At 39.8% G+C, this 16776-nt stretch overlaps 1 protein-coding gene across 4 annotated transcripts in view; it reads right to left on the bottom strand.

Annotated features, from left to right (window-relative positions):
- The window catches only part of NFIA (nuclear factor I A), a 369636-nt gene that overhangs the window by 151575 nt on the left and 201285 nt on the right, over positions 1-16776 (bottom strand). The window lies entirely within an intron of this gene.

Here is a 16776-nt window from a genome sequence, read left to right as displayed (position 1 = left end):
TTCTCACTGCATCCCTCAGACTTGCATTTTATCATTTAAATTCAACAAATGGGGGACTTCCGCCAAGATGGAGGCGTAGGTGGAAACACTTTGCCTTCTCGCACAACCAAATCTAAAAACAACAAAGTTATAGCAACAATAAATGCAGCCAAACCGCAGAAAATCAAACTATATGGAAGTCTGACAACGAACCCGTCAGCCAAACGGGTAAGAGGGGCAGAGCCAACAGCAGAGCGGGGTTGGGCAGGAAAGACCCACTGGACCGACTGGGGCATGTAACCCAGGCCCGCCACTGGCAGCCGTGGGTGGGTCCCAGGTGTGGAGTAGTGGGTGGACCCACTGAGGGCTGACCGTGGTCTCACATTTGCATGCAGATAAACCATAAACTGGTGAAAGAGCCAGCAGTGAGAGTGCCAGCAGTGAGATGGACTGTGCAGGGCCCAGCAGCTAGAAGCGGCAGAGGGGACTGCTATTGTCCCTGTCTGACCCTGCCCCCACTACAGCATCACAAACCAGTGACCTGGGTGGCCTTGCCCTGGTGAACAACTAAGGTTCCGCTCCTCATACCTAACAGGTGCGAACAGACCAATAATAGCTCAAGAAGATCTCAAAGCCCCAGAGCCTATAAATCTAAGCAATGAAGAAATAGCAAAACTCTCAGATGTACAGTTTAAAACACTGGTGATCAGGATCCTCACAGAACTGGTTAATTATAGCCACAAATTAGACAAATATATGAAGGCGAAACTAATTGAAATGAATGGAATTGCACAGGAAACCAATAGCGATGAAAAGGAAACTGGGACTCAAATCAATGGAGTGGACCAGAAGAAAGCAAATAATGGCCAAACAGAAAAGAGTGAAGAAGCAAGAATTCAAAAAAATGAGGAGAGGCTTAGGAACCTCCAGGACATCTTTGAACGCTCCAACATCCGAATTATAGGGGTACCAGAAGGGGGAAAGGAACAGCCACCAGTGGAAAACTTATTTGAACAAATAATAAAGGAGAATTTCCCCAATCTGGCAAAGGAAATAGACTTCCAGGAAATCCAGGAAGCTCAGAGAGTCCCAAAAAAGTTGGACCCAAGAAGGAACACACCAAGGCACATCATAATTACATTAGCCAAGATTAAAATGAAGGAGAGAATCCTAGAAGCAGCAAGAGATAAGGGAACAGTCACCTACAAAGGAGTTCCCATCAGACTGTCAACGGGTTTCTCAAAAGAGACCTTACAGGCAAGAAGGGGCTGGAAAGAAGTATTCCAGTCATGAAATCCAAAGACCTACATCCAAGATTGTTCTATCCAGCAAAGCTTTCATTTAGAATGGAAGGACAGATAAAGTGCTTCTCAGGTAAGATCAAATTCAAGGAGTTCATCATCACCAAGCCCTTATTATATGAAATGTTAAAGGGACTTACCTAAGAAAAAGAAGATAAAAAAGATGAACAGTGAAAGGACAGCAAACTCACAGTTATTAACAACCACACCTAAAACAAAAGCAAACTAAAGGACAGCTAGATCAGGAGCAGAACCATAGAAATGAAGATCACATGGAGGGTTAGCAACAAGGGAGTGGGAGGAGGAGAAGGGGGGAGAAGGTACAGAAAATAAGTAGCATAGATGGTAGGTAGAAAATAGACAGGGGGGAGGGCAAGAACAGTAGGGAAATATAGAATCTAAAGGACTTGAGACACATGGTCATAAACTAAAGGGGGGAATGATGGGGGAGGGGGAGTGCAGAATGGAGGGGAATGAAGGGGGAAAATAGAACAACTGTAATAGCATAATTAATAAAATATATTAAAAAAATAAAACTTGAAAAAAAATTCAACAAATGGACTTTTTCTGATTCCAACCCAGTATGGCTAGTACCTTGGATAGCAAATTCACTGGTGCCATGCTAAGCCTTTTCTTCAATATTTACAGAAGAAAAGGCAACTTCAGTTTTGGTTTGAGCGTATCATATTTTCCATGCCCGAAAATGTCATTCTCAGAGCAAGGACTTCTCACATGGACAGAACTCTGCCTCTAACTATTTCATAAATGCAAATGCAAATATCCTTGACCAGAAAACCTTGAGCATCATGTTCTAAGAATGTTAGTGTGATTACATGAAGTTCTTTTTAACTGTATTAGTTTCCATCCAACATCTACTAAATTGAATTAGAGTGAAGTGGGGAAGGCCGGGGTTCATAAGGTAGATGCCAAAGAAGTCACATTTTAATTTCGCCTCCATTTCTCATTTGTAGATGCTTTCTATCTGCCAGCCTGTCAGTCAGCAAGCTTCATTCCCAGGAAAACATGCCAGATGACTGGCCATCTAGGAATTAAACATGATATGACTACTGTATTAGAAACTGTTCAAATATGCGATGCCTTAGCCAAACCAAACCTGACGTGGTGGGTGGAATGTTCTTTCTGCTCAACAAGGACCTTTCATCTTTCCTCTCACACATACAGAAACTGCAGTCTCATTTATTATTTTGTCAGGAGCACCAGAATTCATTGATTAGGAAAATGCACTGATAGTACATTTCTTATGAATAAAGGAGTCCCCCAAGAACATAAATGTGCAAACTGCAAGGAAATAGTGGAACTCCTCTGCATTTAGAACTAAACAAGAATGAGCAGGGGCTTGGAGAAGAGAGAATCAGAGTGGGATGGGAAGAGAGGGTAATGGTGACATGGCACAGAGGCCTCGGTGTTTTTAGAACAGAGTTCTTTAAAACCAATGTGAAGTAGTTGTGTGTTCTGGGACATAAGCTAAGTGCTCCCTCCCCAGTCCCAGTAACCTACTATTTCACCAAAGTCAGCTACTTACGTAATTTCCATGTGAGCATAACACAGGAGTACAGAGAAGTGGCTGAACCCAACATCTGGGGCACAGGACATGGAAGATAGCACTGCATGGCTCAGGGGAGACCTATCCATTAAACTAACTCAGCAGGTGCCAGAACCAAGAGCTAGACGGGATTTTAGTCTGAAAGCCTTTCCAAAATATGCAGAAATCCTAGGGTAGACTTTGGATTTCCTCAGAGTATGGAATGGGGGTTCTGAGCTAATTCTAAGGGGTATAGAGATCCTGGGGAGCATCTAAGAACACACACACATTTCAATATTTAGATCAAATATGGAATGAAGCTCTTCTATGTAAGCCTATTACTCAACTATTGTTGTCCATTCCATAACTTTTGTCACTTGTACCAACTTCCGTCATGTGCTCCCAAACACTCTCCAAATACCTTCAAGAGACCACAATCTTATTTTATGGCAAATGTCTATCTTCCTTGCTGGAATATGCACCCGAGGAGCAGTGGGTGTACAGCTCATTATCTTCATATCCCCATATTGCCTAACACAAGCATTAGCATATATATCGATAAATATATGTATGATTAAGAAGGGCAAGTTGGGAGGAGGAATTATGTATAATCATATGTTATAGGTAATTATATTTTATATATAAATATATGTTTATATATTATATGTAATATAATTGCATCAAGTAATAGAATTGCATTTTGTTCCCTTTAGAAGACTTTAAACTCCCTAAATGGTGGTTACCGAGGGCTGGGGGTGGGTGGGGAATGGGAGACATGTTGTTTAAGGGCACATACCTGCAGCTAGCAGAAAAATAAGTCTGGAGATGTGATACATGGTACAGTGATTGTAAACAACAAAACTGTATTATAAACACTAAATGTGCTAAGAGACTTGATCTTCATTGTTCCCAGCACTAGAAGAAATGATAATTTTGTAAGGATGCAGAGGTGTTAGCTAATGTTAGAATGGCAATCGTATTTAATATATATGCATCAAATCAGCATGTTATATACCTTTAACTTATATAATGTCATATGGCAAATATATCCCAATTCTGAAGAAAAAACTTTAAACTACCGAGGAGAAGATCTATGCATTGACTCATTTACTCAGCCATCCAATCCAAAAGGTATTTGCTGAGGCCAGACACAGTGGCTGGAACACAACACAAATAGTAGTTTCTGACCTCGAGGAGCCTACAGTCTAGAACAGCAGTACTTCCCCTGCCGCCCCCTCTCTGTTGACCATGGACATGTGCCTCCACCCTCTTGAACCTCATTTTTCTCATCTTCTGCCACTTAGAATTATATCAAATTAAGATAACACACCCAAGTGGTTTAAAGCATCTAGTTTTATAGCACTTCAGCTTTCTTGCCTCTCCTATTGCTGCACAGAAAAAAAAATCCACAAAGAAAGAGAACTGAACCCACATCTCAAATATTCTACACAATTATGAATGATTAGGCCAACCAAATTTTGTTAGGCTCTTGTATTCCAAAAGTATTCTTTCCTGGTCAATTTATGGAGGGAAGGGCTGCCTGAGTCTTCTACTTTGAGCTACTTTCTCCACTTACCACCCCCCCCACTATCAATTCTGCTCAAACAGAATTGAATTCAAGAATATTTGTTGAAAGAATGAGTGAAGGGGTACACAACAGAGATTATGGGCAGTCCCTGGGCACAACCGGTCTTTCCTGGCGTGTACTGGCACCTGCTTCTCTCTTCCCCCTCCTCCCCTCAGAGAAAGTTAAAGGCTCTTTATTATTAACCATTGGTCTGTTGCAGAGGCTTCTGTGTCTTCTGACCAAGAAGGACATCTTATAGTATTTCCTCTCATGGATACTATTTCTCAAAGTACTTCATTTACCATCTCCATTAAATAATGAATAATTCATCTATCCCCTACCTTTTATTAAATGAATCCAAAACATAACTGCCACACAGAGTCTCTGTTAAGTGTAAGATAACCAATGAGTGCACAAACATAGACTCAAAAGCTAATGTCTTTAGCCTGCGTAGCTCTATCAAGAAAAAAAATTCTTTTAGGATTTTTCTTCTGTCCCCCTTCAAGGATCTCTAGTTGGTGACCATTGAACAAAAGTGTGTGTTAGTGTGAGCCGAGTTTTACTTACATGTATTTCATAATATTGATTTGCAAATCCATTGTAACTCAAGGAACATGCATGTTCTGGGCACTGCTACTTTTGAAACTGGCCAGTGCTCTGAAAACGAGGTGCCTCAATGGCCCCTTTCTACCACTAAGGATCCAAAGCTACAAAAATGCATTAAATTGAAAAGCTTTCAGGACAGCACTGGCAGTTTTAAAAGATAAACCTCTCTGTGGAGTTAACATGATCTGTGAATGTGGAACATGCTAGGAATCAGATATCCTAATGAACTTTGTCTTGCTCACTTGAAATGGAGAATTAACTGATTCTTTTAAATAATTCAGAAATCTAAAATCAAAGGGATGAGGTGTGAATTTCTATTGTACTGCACACACAAAAAATAGGGAATGGAAATAAACATTTTATGTTTTCAATAAAACTACATTCCTTCATCTTTTCCAACTGAAATACTTTCAAATTTATTGGCAGTCATAATTGTTTTATGCCATCCAACAAATATAATGGCATCTGGTATAAATACCTTACAATTAATCTCATTTTGTACTCTTCATCTGCAGTAGAGAAGTCAAATGGAAATTTCATCCATTGTAGAGCCACATACTTATAATACTAGAGAATGTAGACACAGGAGTAAAGAATGTTCATAGGAAAAATAAGAATGTACTTTTTGCCACCAGAATGCAGTTTTTCCAAAAGAATTTAAAACAAGAAAAATATATCTTCTATATTTTCCTCTAGCATATGGTTCATGTCCCTGAGGTAATGAGGTGAATAAAAGAGAAGGGTACAGGGGCCCAAAAATATGGTGATGGAAGGTGATTCGACTGTGGGTGGTGGGCATACAAGGCAATGTACAGATTATGTATCATGGAGATGTGCACTAGAAACCTTTATGACCCCATTCACCAGTATCACCCCAGTAAATTTAATAAAATAATAAGACATTTTATTTAGTACTCATTATGAATGGTTACAAGTTCTCGGTGCATGCACTCACACACACGCATACATGCATACATACAATCCACACAGAAATAGTTCTGTTGGGTTGGAAGACAAAATTAAGCCTGTGGAAGTCTGAACAAGGCTGAGGCAGATACCTGGGAGGATGAGATAAGGAATAAAGGAAGAGATGACGATCCTAGATGAGAGAACACGGGAAGGAAAGGGAGCTAACATTGTTTAAGCTCAAAACAAAACAGCAACGAAAACATGTTTCCTGGGAAGGTGATGACATCCCACCTTATAAATGAGGAAACACAAGTCCGAGAGTTTAAATTACTTGTCCATTTACACAATTGATAAGAACCAGAGTTTGAATACAATGCAATAGTTAAAACATTTAGGTTCTGGAGTTTGCTTGAATACTCTTTCTGCCTTTCTTTAAAGACTCTACTTTCTTGACTATGGGCAAGCTATTCAAATTCTTTGAGCCTCAGTTTCCACATCAGTAAAGTAGGCCTACTAATAGTACCTATCTCCACAAGGTTGTATTAGTATTAAATAAAATCATAAATATAGAACTCTTAGCCGAGCGCCTTGTTGGGGTGGCCATAAAGATGAGTCACACAGATCACCTGTCACACGGAACATAACTGCCTGACAACTCTGCCTGTCAGAGTATTCAAGCCGACACCCCTCTGGTTCTACCACTGCATCTGTTCCAAGCCCATGTTTTTTCAGGTTCCCAGCCAATGGCCAAGTGGGAGGATACTAATGCAGACCCATTCCTATGGGACCAAGAACTTTTATAACAGGTGACTTTGGCTCAAAGACTCTCCATTGGCTTGTACAAAACTTTCTCAGAAGCTCATTGATGTTTAGGCTTCTTCCTGCACTCTCCTCCTTCCTTCCCCCTCTCCTTATACAGGTATCAGATTAATACAGACAGTCCTGACTTATGGTGGTTCGACTTAACAGGTTTTCAACCTCATGATGAGGCAAAAGCAATACATGTTCAGCAGAAACCACACTTGAAATTCTGAATTTTGGCCTTGTCCTGGACTATTGATAGGTGGGGTGGTATATGGTGGTGCTGGGCAGTGGCAGCAAGTAGGAGCTCCCAGCCAGCTGCATGACCACCCGTGTGAACAGCTACTCTCTATCATGTAATCAGCATGTAAGTGATTCACGTTAATGATTTTGCCCAACTGTAGGCTAAAGTAAGTGTCCTGAGAACATTTAAAGCAGGCTAGGCTAAGCTATCACGTTTAGTAGGTTAATTAAATATAGTTCCAACTCACAATGGGTTTATCAGGACAGAACCCCGCCGTAAGCTAAGGGGCGTCTGTGTTGTATTCCGAAGCCTCTCCTGGCCTACTTTTCCTCCCTCCCTATAGTTCATAGGTTTTACCCCAATAAATCCCTGCTCATCTAATCACACCAAAGCATATTCCTCTTGAAGGACTCAGGCTAACATATTAGCATACAGAAAACCCACAACGAATGTGAGCTATTCTCATGATTATCATCACTAAAATCATTCTTCTAGTAGCCAAGAATTTAATCCTATTTTCCTAGACTGCTTCCCTTGAATCTGTTTTAAACTAAAAGAGTTCAAAGACCACACTGTGCTTCTGTGACATGTTCACACAAGTGGTGTCATACCGAACAAAATAGTCTTCAATTACAAATGGAAACATACATTCAGTTTCCCATACGGCACATGAAAACTACGGCACATGCAAACTACGGCACCTTCGGTTTTCAAATCTAGCTGAAATGTCTTTTCTCTCCTTCACCTTTGAATGTGGAATTTCCCAGGGCTTTATCAGTTGACTGATTTTCTACTTTCATCATTTTTCATGAGGCAAACAGTCTGCCAATAACTGGATCTTGTGACAAGGTACACTTCCTTTGCATTTGCTTTAAAGAAGTGACTCACCTATAGTCTCAATGGCTTGCTCAATTAATATCTCACTAATTAAACTTATACACTTACTTGCATAGGTTGAGTGGCTCTCAACTACTGTATTGTACCTACTGACTGCACCTTACAAGTGGCTCATTGTTCCAGGATAACTGCTGGGCTGGGTACCAGCAGATGCGGCAGGAATGGAATTTAAGCAGTCAAGTCATTCAGACTTTGTGGTACTCTTCCCAGGTTTTATTTTCAGTGGGTTAAATTCCAGTGGTTTGACCCTTTGTGATCAGGGGAATCGTCACAGACAAATCAAACCTTTTCATATGCTGCTAACTCTTGCCCACATAACCTCCATGAAAGTGTGTGGAGAATTAGAATGGGCTGCCAGATAAAATATAGGAGTTGGTTTGGATAAACAAGAAATACTTTCTTTGCATAACTACATCCCATGTAATACTAAAAATGATTCATCGTTTATGTGAAATAAATTTAACTTGGCGTCTTATTTTTTTATTTGCTAAATCTGGCAACTCTTAGGAAGAAAAATCAAGCTTCATGGTAAATGGACTTGGGACTTGGGGGTTTCCAATCTAAATGGTCTCTGTTGTGAGATAAGGGTTAAGCTGAAACCAGACAGATTTTGACCTCCATTAAATGAAAAAAAGGAATCGTTTGCACAAGTGTGTCTGTGAAGCCCAATATCTCATGCAAGTGATGCAGCTTATACCATCCATGCATAAGGGGAAGCCCTTGGGGCTGCTACAAGATGTTGCTATGGCAGACAAGAGAGTCTCATTCTTTGATGATGTTATAAATTAGGCCTTTTCGCTTTGCTCGCCATTGAACATTAAGTATCTAACACGTCACAGGCACTTAGGACACAACTAACCATCAGGAGATGAATAGATTTGGTATGAGCATTCCTCTGTAGAGTATATTGTGGCTTGTCAAGGATTGCCTAGTCCTTTCCTTAGCCTGAGTCCAGCATAATTTGTCTTCCTGCTGCCCCCGCCTCCGACTGTCCTCTCCTTCATTTATGCCCCTCAACCCACACAAACCCCATTTCCTTTCCTCCAACAGGTCTTGAGGCCTCTCCATTTACTGGTCCCTCCTCCTAGAACAAAAGTCTCTAATAGCTGCACAGTTCTCTTCTTCATCTTCTCAGCTCATAGCTCAAAGATCAACAAGAAAGGCCTTCCCTGACCACACTATGTAAAATAGCATCCACATCCTTCCCTGTTTATCCCCTTATCTTGCTTCATTTAATACCACTTGGCATCTGACACATATATTAGTTGGTTCACTGTCTGTCTGCCCCTACCAGAAGATAAGTGCCATAAGATATTTTGTCTGTTTTATTCAGTGCAGTGTCTGATTCTTAAAATGCACTATTTGTTCAATGAATGAATGAATGTAGCCTTTCTCCCTTACTAGACTATGAGGCCTTTAAGAACAGGATGTTGTGGTGATTGTGGGGGAAGGGGTACCAAGGGACTCAATGGTAATGGAAAAAATACAATAAATTAAAAAAAAAAAAGAACAGGGTGTCTGATCCATCTATGTATTCCTCCAATGCATGTAGAATATAGTCCAGATATACCCAGCAGATTCCTAATAACCATCTGTTGAATGACGTATGAAGAAACTGAGGTACAAGTCTTTAAATGACTTGGACAACTGATTTTCCCTAAACACATGCTCAGTGCCAGGCCTGTAATGACAACTGTGCTTTGCTAATGTAACCTATTCCGAAGCTGTGATTTGGCTTCTTGTTCATCTCTGGAGCTTACAAATGCCACTTGCTGAGAAGCTCTCTGGTTGTAAAATGCATAGAAAGATCTAAGAAAACCCTAACTCTCCCTTATGGGAGATTGTTGGAAGCCTATGCCTGTTTTGCTGGGCTTTTCCACAACATCCCTTACACTTGCCTCTTTGGATGTTCGCCACATGATGCCCGTGGGTAAGGCATATTAGACTCCCTCATTCCCTTGGGGTTAAAATCAACCGTGTATAAAAATCGACAACTGAGATGGGGCAGGGTAATCCGCAGTAAACACTGCCCCTGCCTCCACCTCTGTCTGAGATGTCCCAGTGGATTTCCTGAAGGACATGCCAAGGGAACAGAGTTGCCTGGAGCTGAGCACAACCCAAGGAAAAGAAGAGAAAAACAATAAGGAAGCTTTAGGGAGTGAAGGTGCCAAAAATCCTTGTGGCCACATGAATTTTTCTAGCAGATGACTAATCAGTCTGGATTAGGGACTCCAAATCCCCAAATAAATTATTTATATTACACCCATTTCACTAGTATTATCCACAATTGGATAATTCCTTCCAAAATATAATACACGGACTTTAAAACAACAAATTCACATTCAAGTGTCAAACCAGACCCTATTATCTGTGGTGAGGCAAGCTCACACTCTGTTTCTGACCCAGACTAGCCTGGCTGGTACTCCACCATACAGATTTTTAATTGATGGAGAGGGGTGTGAGAGTGACCCCTAGAAGTACATGGCAGGTCCTTCTAAGGACATCTCTGCCAAACAGTCCTGTCAGAGTCGGTGCAGGCTGAGATCACAGGGAGACAGCAATAGCAGATGGAGCTGCAGCCGTACACCAGGTGCACCTCCTACTGTTCTGTGATTTGATGACGGCTCCTCATTGGATCTCTTTTCTGAGCCCAGCTCAAAAACTACATGAAGTGTATTGCTTTGTATTTTTAGAATAGAGATCTATGGATAAATTTGCAAAATCCCAAATAAATGATAAATAAGCACTTAAAAATGCTTTTCCACATGGACTGTTACATCCAATGAATACTCAAATGGTACATTGGAGGACCAGAAAGAAACCTGTTTTTCTTCTTTTCTCTGTAACTATTTCTGTGTGAGGGGTTGGAGGCTGGTTGAGGGGGAAGGGGCGGCGGTGACAAGAGAAGATATCTGAAATAGACCACCCAGCCAGTGCATTTTAGAATTTAGAAATCAGAAGGACAGAGTCTAAGACATTCCCTACTTTGGCTACCAGCCAACCACTTAAAGTCTATTCCGCTAGTTATCCTCTGTATGTAGACAATAAAATATCCATAATGTGTGAGGTAAAGCTACTTTTTAAAAATCACCACAAATTGCCTCCCTATTTTGCAGTTGAAAAGGCTCCTTAACTCCAGTGGGTCCTGTGCAAAGCCTGGTACACGCCACACGGCCGGGTGCAGTGGGGGAAGGCCCCAGCCTCACCTGGTACCTCCTCTTTCGCAAGGCAAGGGTCAAGAATTTCCTTTGTCTGAAGGCATTTCTAAAGAGCCTCTCCAAACAACGGTGGGTCACATCTGCTAACAATATTTAAGAAAGCACAAGTCACCTGCTCTCAGGTTGACATTTTTAGATCAAACCAAACTCTAGTTCCCTCACTTCTTGAGGAAGAAAAACTAGCTTCATTGCATTGTTGAAAATTCACCAGTCAGAATTTAATTATACCGATCTAGAAATGAGAAGGCATTTAGGTTTCAATGTCTCCTTGAGCTGGGACCTGTACATTTTAGAATATTGATCATTACTGTTATGGCTGCGATTTTGGTGGTCACTCCACTGTATCTGTCCCAGCAGGGTTTTTTTTTTTTTTTTGAAAGAACACTGAAGAGAATAACTGTTGCTAGGTAATTGTAAAAGAAAGTCATGGAAATTGTGAAACATTGATAAATTGTATTTACAAGTCAGCGGTGCCAGAATGCTCCTACTTTCCCAATAAAATGAAACTGTGAGGCTGCATTGCCTGCAAAATTCCTAAAAATGACTCAACTAAAATGACACATTAATCAAAACAGTTCCTACAACAGGCAATCCACCTAGTAGTAAGAGATAACTCTTAGAGTTTGGAATTATGGATTTTATTTTTGTCTTCCCACTATGTTATTAATATTGTAATATAATATTATGATATGCTATATATTTGAGGAGGTAATGAAAAAAAGTTAAAGCAGAAGGCCTGCAATTTGCAAAGAGAATATTATCAGATAAAAAGAACACTTATCCAAAAGGAAAACAGAAATTCACAGTTTTCTTATTCCACCCCTACATTTAAAAGTGAATCCTACATATAAATCTTAAATCAGGAAGTCAGTAGCCTGGAAGTTATTTCATAGATATTTAAATACTCAAAATACAGAAATGAGTTAAATGATAACTAATGAGATATTGACAACTATGGCTTAAGAAAAGTGCATTCCTTGTTCACCTAGCTACATTTAGCAATGACACTTATTTAACAATGGAAGATGGGAATGACATAAATGAAGATGGTGAATATGGAAGCTAGATTCAACCAGTACTCCAGGGTGATTTTCAAATTGGCAGGCAGAACTGGAAATTTTCAAAATCTGGGGCAAGCATCATGATTAATGGCCTTCCACTGATTGCAAAGGGTTACTGAGACCAGCATATGTGTAACTGTCAGTTAAATGAGGGAGAACAACCATGATTAAACACAAAGAACATAACCTAAATATCAACTTTGATTTCCTGTTATAAGTATCACATTGATAAGGGGGGATTCCAGCAATATTCAAAAGGATTATATAAATGATACCTGTCAGAGCTGAGAACTTGGTCAAGATTGCATTTCCTATAGATAATCTACCATAAGCTAACATGATAGTAGTTCATGCACAAGTAACCCTTGAACAACTTGGGGGTTAGGGGTGCCAACCCCCCCATGCCATAAAAAGACTGCATATTACTTTTAATTCCCCCCCAAATTAGATTTCCTTTCGCATCTAAAGGCAACTGATTTCAGGATCCCTGTGGATACCAAAATCTACAGATATTCATATTGCCAATATAAAAGTGTGGAACAATGTATATAGTCAGCTCTCCACAACTGCACATTCCTAACTGCTGATCACAAACAATACAGATATTTATTGAAAAAAAATCTGTGTATAAGTGGGCCCATGCAGTTCAAACCCGTGTTGTTCAAACCTGTGTTTGATCACATCTGCTCGTTGGGGGAGGGTAGAAGCTGCAGTACAACTTGATCTACTGTACTCATCAGCACCGAAGCCCAGCCTTGGCCTCCTAGCACTGTTCATCATGTTTGTGTCTGTATGTCCATACATCTGTGTACAACCCTACCCTACACCCATATGAGATCCTCAGCTTCTTCAGGGTTTTATTTTTATTTTTTTCTTAAAAGCCCCTTGATAAATCAACAATGGGCACACGGACTAGAAAAATTAGGTGATAATGACAATATATTTATCTATTAATTAACTTTATTTAAGTAAATAAATATTTGGTAACTACTAAGTTCAAGGCACAGAGCTACGTGCCATACAAGATGTTTTAAAAAGGAATTTGTCATGAACCCTACTCTTAATCAGATTACAGTTTTCAATAAGATGGATTCCATTTGGTTTGAGCCAAGTAAAACCTCAGCTAAAATTGAAGACATGTAGGAGAAGATCCTTCTTTCCAGAACCACCTTCTTCTTGAGGTTCTTCCGAGGGTTCTATAAACTCTGAGTCACCTTTGTAGTTCTCAACTCCTGGAAGCTGAACAGAATGTGAGGACCAGAAGTAAACAGTGAAACTGATGTGGCATCATGGAGATTGTGGACAGATTTTAAAAGATTTATGGCTGATGTTTCAGAACAGAGTAGGTATCTACAAAAGATGTCTCTAAGTCTTGGTTTATTTCTGACCGTATCCCTCTTCCAATCTCTGTTCCCCAGCTCTCAAGTATGTGCATTCATTACACATATGACAAGCTCTGCCTGGATAACAGGAATGGTTACCTTTCTTGGAGCCCTTCCTATGAACCAGATATAATGATGTTTCATAGGCATATCCTCATTTTGATACTCACAAGGTAGGCTCCTTCAGTATTCCTGTTCCACTGATAAGAAAACTGAGATTGGGATACTAGCTTATTCAAAGTCATCCAGGCATTATTTCATTTGAACTCAGGTCTGTTTGACTCTACAGGTAGAGTTCCATCATTTACTAGAGCAATTCTGAGTTTCAGAGATTCTGATGTTTTAGGCTTCAGATAATTCTTTCAAAATTCACATTTAATACTCTAACTGGACAAAGATTTGTATTCTTTTACAGTTGAGTCTTAAGAGAGTACAAAAAAGAAAGCAAAAATTCCATGGGAGTTAAAAAACAGACTAGCTGGACAGGGAAGAGACAGCTGCATCCACTTTAGGTGAAGTTACACGGCCTAGTTTATGGTTTTGGATGAAACGGCATCTTACCATTTGTCTATTCATTCTCCGTGGTTTGCTAGGAAAACACCATTCGTTTCCCATTACCTTTCTATTCAAGAGCTAGGATAAAAAGAATATTATTTCCCCTTGCATATATACATAAAGAAGCACTAATGAATTCCCATTTTATTTGAAGTCCCGAGCGTGTCACTTCTTTATTGATCAAGATTCCAAAAATTCTTAGAGTTTTGTTGACACATTTATGAGAGTTCCCACTTTAGAAACAAAAATGAAACAAACAAACAAACAAAAAAACCTTTCAGGAGCTCATGTTCGATAACCTGGTGTTATGGAAAGAGAAAGAACACGGGAACAAAGCAACACCAGGAAGTGTCTAATGCATATAAATATTTAGTCCTGAAATCCTCAATTATTCTCCTTTAGGGATTATATCTTTAGAGAAGAGAGAAAATCATTTTGCCCCAACAGCTTCATCTGAGATTGACCCAAGGCAAACAGAGGAAACTGAATAGGTGGATGTTCCCTTAGTCTCAGCTTCAGTTAGAGTTATCTAAGACAGAGAAAGGTCTACCTTCTTCTACTTTGAAACAAATAGACATTTGAAACATGGGAACTTGTAACTTTCTCTCTGAGATATTGATACTTTCTTTCTTTGAACTCACAGGATCCTCCAAAATGGTACCGCGAATCCTTGAGGTGCAACCAAGTAGTCTGGAGTTAAAAGCACACTTGGCTAGTATCGCCATGCCTTTGGCCGAAAAATCCAGGCTCAATCCTGGTTGCTTTTTGGAATGGGAAGCACACAGCATCGGTATCACAGGCAGCTCCGGAAAGGCGTGCCAGGCCTCTCGAGCTCTCAATTTATATTTGCATGTGAACAGCTTGTCGGCCATTTTATGAAGACAGATGAGTCACAGGCCAGCGAGAGGGGCCGCCAGACTGAACTATGTGAACCACACACCCCTACAGCACACAAAAATGCAAAAAGAAAGTAAAGTGAATATCTCTGAACACAACTTCAGGCAGATTTAAATATGATATATGAAAAAAATATTGAAAGCATGATCTATAAGTAAAGTAGAATATAAAGAAAAAACAAATCTATAAATATGACTCATTAAATGTTAACAAAAATAAGATGGAGGTGTTTATGACACTAAAAACAAGCCTTCAAAGGTCTCTCTTGCTTTCTTTTAAAGCCTGCTTTAAAAAGACAACTTCGACAAAATACCAAGATGAGAAGAGGAAGAGCCAGATAGTCCATATTTAATTATTAGAGCCCGGCGATGTTATAAAGAATTTCCCAGGCTTGGGAAATGAAACAAATCCTGAAAAATTAGTGATAGGATATCTGATGTGGTCAGCTCAATTCTCCAACCCACGCTAGTGACATAATTCAGTTCACTTCTCTATTCCAACGGATCAGACAGAGAACCCAAAGGGAAAGTGTATACAACAACAAAAGGAAGAGAGACTCGAAGAACAAGGCCACTCTAGGTACACGAAAAACAAATATTGCCAGATCGTATTGTGCAGAAAATAGTAATAGTAACACTGAACAACAACCAACAATTTTTAAGGTATAGACTATATGAATCTGTACATAGGATTTTACATAATTCTTCAACAGGTAGGAAATATTATTACCATACTATTTTAAAGGTAAGGAATACATCTGTTCCCTGAGGTTGAATAACTCACTCAGTGTTACCAAGGTGAGAAACAGCAGAGGCAGCATTTGAAAGCAGGTCTGCCACCACCGCCTGAGCTTTTAACCTCGATGCCACATTCTCCTCGCAGGCCCCTCGAGGTCAAGTACTCCCATTAGAGCCTCCAGCTCTATCACCAAGGAAGGGGCACTAGGAACTTTATGATATCTATGAAAGTATACAATACAGTGTTCAGCGTATAATAAGTATTACTAGTTCACTTATTGGTTTTTATTGGAACCGATGACTTTACTCAGTCAAAATTTCCAACCCATGACAATCTTTTTTGTACTTGGACTGCATATGTCAAATTCAGTATTTTATCAGACACTATTGTACTCATATTTAAAGGATTTATTCTATTTATTCAAATTTCTGCAACAGAAAGTTTATATATTTGTGCAATTGAGGAATTTAATACTGTCATGTGCCCTTACTGTTTTATTTTGGACAATTTAAAGCAAAAAAATCCTTCAGAGACTAAGATCATTTTCTTAAAGTGATTGGCAAAGTGTTATACTCTTAAAAGCCTCAAAAATATTTGTCAATAATCTTGAATCACTACTGGAGAAGACTATGAGGCATTTGCCACTTTAAAAGGAACTCAAATAAGCCCTGGCTGGGTGGCTCCGTTGGTTGGAGCACTGTCCCATACACCAAAAGGTCACAGGTTCAATTCCTGGTCAGAGCACATATCTAGGTTGCAGGTTCGATCCCTGACAGGGATGCACATGGGAGGCAACAGATCAATGTTTCTCTCTCACACTGATGTTTCTCTCTCAAAATCAATAAACCTACCCTCAGGTGAGAATTTAATAAATACATATAAAAAGAAACTCAAATAAAATGAAAACGTCATGATTCCTCACTTACGCTTTAGAAGATTCTAAGTCGGTAAGGGAATTCCACCTCTCACATTAATCAACCTTCTTGGAAAATAAAGTTTTCACGAGTACCCAATACTGTTTGCGGGTGGAGGTGCTGGAGTGGTCCGGGGAATTTCTTGGGTCCTCCGTGGCTCCTAC

The sequence above is a fragment of the Artibeus jamaicensis genome, unplaced genomic scaffold (genome assembly GCF_021234435.1).
Source record: "Artibeus jamaicensis isolate MK-2021 breed Jamaican fruit bat unplaced genomic scaffold, CSHL_Jam_final scaffold_1019, whole genome shotgun sequence".
Classification (NCBI taxonomy): domain Eukaryota; kingdom Metazoa; phylum Chordata; class Mammalia; order Chiroptera; family Phyllostomidae; genus Artibeus; species Artibeus jamaicensis.
Note: the sequence above shows the minus strand (reverse complement) of the source record. Positions and strands in the feature narration are given on the sequence as shown.